The sequence below is a fragment of the Halichoerus grypus genome, chromosome 10, assembly GCF_964656455.1.
Source record: "Halichoerus grypus chromosome 10, mHalGry1.hap1.1, whole genome shotgun sequence".
Classification (NCBI taxonomy): Eukaryota; Metazoa; Chordata; class Mammalia; order Carnivora; family Phocidae; genus Halichoerus; species Halichoerus grypus.
This window is the reverse complement of record NC_135721.1, coordinates 46,074,429-46,078,645: the sequence shown is the minus strand read 5'-3', so window position 1 is coordinate 46,078,645 and position 4,217 is coordinate 46,074,429. Positions and strand designations below refer to the sequence as shown.

Genomic DNA, 4,217 nt, shown 5'->3' with positions numbered 1-4,217 from the left:
CTCCTTTAGGATTTTGATGGACTCCTGTCTCACATTGAGGTCTTTCAACCATTTGGAGTCTATTTTTGTGTGTGGTGTAAGGAAATGGTCCAGTTTCATTCTTCTGCATGTGGCTGTCCAGTTTTCCCAACACCATTTGTTGAAGAGACTGTCTTTTTTCCATTGGACATTCTTTCCTGCTTTATCAAAGATTAGTTGACCATAGAGTTGAGGGTCCATTTCTGGGCTCTCTATTCTGTTCCATTGATCTATGTGTCTGTTTTTGTGCCAGTACCATACTGTCTTGATGATGACAGCTTTGTAATAGAGCTGGAAGTCCGGAATTGTGATGCCACCAGCTTTGCTTTTCTTTTTCAACATTCCTCTGGCTATGCGGGGTCTTTTCTGGTTCCATACAAATTTTAGGATTATTTGTTCCATTTCTTTGAAAAAAGTGGATGGTATTTTGATGGGGATTGCATTGAATGTGTAGATTGCTCTAGGTAGCATTGACATCTTCACAATATTTGTTCTTCCAATCCATGAGCATGGAACATTTTTCCATTTCTTTGTGTCTTCCTCAATTTCTTTCATGAGTATTTTATAGTTTTCTGAGTACAGATCCTTTGCCTCTTTGGTTAGATTTATTCCTAGGTATCTTATGGTTTTGAGTGCAATTGTAAATGGCATCGACTCCTTAATTTCTCTTTCTTCTGTCTTGTTGTTGGTGTATAGGAATGCCACTGACTTCTGTGCATTGATTTTATATCCTGCCACTTTACTGAATTCCTGTATGAGTTCTAGCAGTTTTGGGGTGGAGTCTTTGGGGTTTTCCACATAAAGTATCATATCATCTGCAAAGAGTGAGAGTTTGACTTCTTCTTTGCTGATTTGGATGCCTTTTATTTCTTTTTGTTGTCTGATTGCTGTGGCTAGGACTTCTAATACTATATTGAATAGCAGTGGTGATAGTGGACATCCCTGCCGCGTTCCTGACCTTAGGGGGAAAGCTCTCAGTTTTTCCCCATTTAGAATGATATTTGCTGTAGGTTTTTCATAGATGGCTTTTATGATATTGAGGTATGTACCCTCTATGCCTATACTCTGAAGAGTTTTGATCAAGAAAGGATGCTGTACTTTGTCAAATGCTTTTTCTGCATCTATTGAGAGGATCATATGATTCTTGTTCTTTCTTTTGTTAATGTATTGTATCATGTTGATTGATTTGCAGATGTTGAACCAACCTTGCAGCCCAGGGATAAATCCCACTTGGTCGTGGTGAATAATCCTTTTAATGTACTGTTGGATCCTACTGGCTAGTATTTTGGTGAGAATTTTTGCATCCATGTTCATCAGGGATATTGGTCTGTAATTCTCCTTTTTGATGGGGTCTTTGTCTGGTTTTGGGATCAAGGTAATGCTGGCCTCATAAAATGAGTTTGGAAGTTTTCCTTCCATTTCTATTTTTTGGAACAGTTTCAGAAGGATAGGTATTAATTCTTCTTGAAATGTTTGGTAGAATTCCCCTGGGAAGCCATCTGGCCCTGGGCTTTTGTTTTCTGGGAGATTTTTGATGACTGCTTCAATTTCCTTTGTGGTTATAGGTCTGTTCAGGTTTTCTATTTCTTCCTGGTTCAGTTTTGGTAGTTGATACATCTCTAGGAATGCATCCATTTCTTCCAGGTTATCTAATTTGCTGGCAGAGTTGCTCATAATATGTTCTTATAATTGTTTGTATTTCTTTGGTGTTGGTTGTGATCTCTCCTCTTTCATTCATGATTTTGTTGATTTGGGTCATTTCTCTTTTCTTTTTGATAAGTCTGGCCAGGGGCTTATCAATCTTGTTAATTCTTTCAAAGAACCAGCTCCTAGTTTCGTTGATCTGTTCTACTGTTCTTTTAGTTTCTATTTCATTGATTTCTGCTCTGATCTTTATTATTTCTCTTCTCCTGCTGGGTTTAGGCTTTATTTGCTGTTCTTTCTCTAGCTCCTTTAGGTGTAGGGTTAGGTTGTGTACTTGAGACCTTTCTTGTTTCTTGAGAAAGGCTTGTATTGCTATATACTTTCCTCTTAGGACTGCCTTTGCTGCATCCCGAAGATTTTGAATAGTTGTGTTTTCATTTTCATTGGTTTCCATGAATGTTTTTAATTCTTCTTTAATTTCCTGCTTGACCCATTCATTCTTTAGTAGGATGCTCTTTAGTCTCCATATATTTGAGTTCTTTCCGACTTTCCTCTTGTGATTGAGTTCTAGTTTCAAAGCATTGTGGTCTGAAAATAGGCAGGGAATGATCCCAATCTTTTGGTACCGGTTGAGACCTGATTTATGACCTAGGATGTGATCAATTCTGGAGAATGTTCCATGGGCACTAGAGAAGAATGTGTATTCTGTTGATTTGGGATAGAATGTTCTGAATATGTCTGTGAAGTCCATTTGGTCCAGTGTGTCATTTAAAGTCTTTATTTCTTTGTTGATCTTTTGCTTAGACGATCTGTCCATTTCCGTGAGGGGGGTGTTAAAGTCCCCCACTATTATTGTATTGTTTTCGATGTGTTTCTTTGCTTTTGTTATTAATTGGCTTATATAATTGGCTGCTCCCATGTTAGGGGCATAGATATTTACAATTGTTAGATCTTCTTGTTGGATAGACCCTTTAAGTAGGATATAGTGTCCTTCCTCATCTCTTATTACAGTCTTTGGTTTAAAATCTAATTTGTCTGATATAAGGATTGCCACCCCAGCTTTCTTTTGGTGTCCATTAGCATGGTAAATAGTTTTCCACCCTCTCACTTTCAATCTGGGGGTGTCTTTGGGTCTAAAATGAATCTCTTGCAGACAGCATATCGATGGGTCTTGTTTTTTAATCCAATCTGATAGCCTGTGTCTTTTGATTGGGGCATTTAGCCCATTTACATTCAGGGTAACTATTGAAAGATAGGAATTTAGTGCCATTGTATTGCCTGTAAGGTGGCTGTTACTGTATATTGTCTGTGTTCCTTTCTGGTCTATGTTGCTTTTAGGCTCTCTCTTTGCTTAGAGGACCCCTTTCAAGATTTCTTGTAGGGCTGGTTTCGTGTTTGCAAATTCCTTCAGTTTTTGTTTGTCCTGGAAGCTTTTTCTCTCTCCTATTTTCAATGACAGCCTAGCTGGATATAGTATTCTTGGCTGCATATTTTTCTCACTTAGTGCTCTGAATATATCATGCCAGTCCTTTCTGGCCTGCCAGGTCTCTGTGGATAGGTCTGTTGCCAATCTAATGTTTCTACCATTGTAGGTTACATATCTCTTCTCCCGAGCTGCTTTCAGGATTTTCTCTTTGTCTCTGAGACTCGTAAGTTTTACTATTAGATGTTGGGGTGTTGACCTATTTTTATTGATTTTCAGAGGGGTTCTCTGTGCTTCCTGGATTTTGATGCCTAAAAATATGGAACGCTTCACGAATTTGCATGTCATCCTTGCGCAGGGGCCATGCTAATCTTCTCTGTATCGTTCCAATTTTAGTATATGTGCTGCCAAAGCGAGCACCTGCGTTTATATTTTAAAACAAGAGCGATAATTAAAGGTATAGTCTCCTTTTGAGAAACTATATTATTTCAAGTCACAATTTATTGAGCATCTACCATTTATTAGGTAGGCAACAGGATACTGTGATTGATAGAGTATGATCTTTGTGAGGGAAACCAATATTTAAGTTCAATGCCATCCTACACAATAGACAAGGCTCCAGGCTAGCTCTGTGAGCTCCTGTCAATTTCCTCCTGTTCCCTGTGCTCCAGAAAGACAAGTTTCTTTTCCAGTCCCTAGAGGAGGCCAAGCTTAGTTCTGCCTTTGGTTCTTTGCATTTCCTCTGTCCTCTCTCTGTCCACCTTTTCAGAGAGGCCTCATATGACAATATTAGGTAAAGTAGCAACACCCCATGGTTCACACTCTAACCTCATTGCCCTGTTTTATTATTTTTGAGATACTTATTATCCAAAATAGGTATGTGTTTATGTACTTATGATCTACCCTCCAAATATAAATGCAACTAGGCCAATATTTTGGTGCAGTCACCACAGTATCTTTAGTAATATCAACAATTTGTGGCATGTAGAAAGGACCCAAAAATAATTATTTAAGAAAAGTAATAGTATAAAATAAAACCAAATCACTTGATTTTCAAAAAGTAGGAATACAAAGCAAAACTGAATCACTTGATTTTCAACTATACAGATTTTGGAATTGCTAGAACTTTACA

General features: G+C 38.0%; 1 non-coding gene across 1 annotated transcript; it reads right to left on the bottom strand.

Annotated features, from left to right (window-relative positions):
- Window positions 1-3,398: 3,398 nt before the first annotated feature.
- Window positions 3,399-3,505, bottom strand: LOC118540314 (U6 spliceosomal RNA). The gene has a single exon (XR_004919571.2). It is a non-coding gene; the product is annotated as a U6 spliceosomal RNA (small nuclear RNA).
- Between the last annotated feature and the right edge of the window lie 712 nt (window positions 3,506-4,217).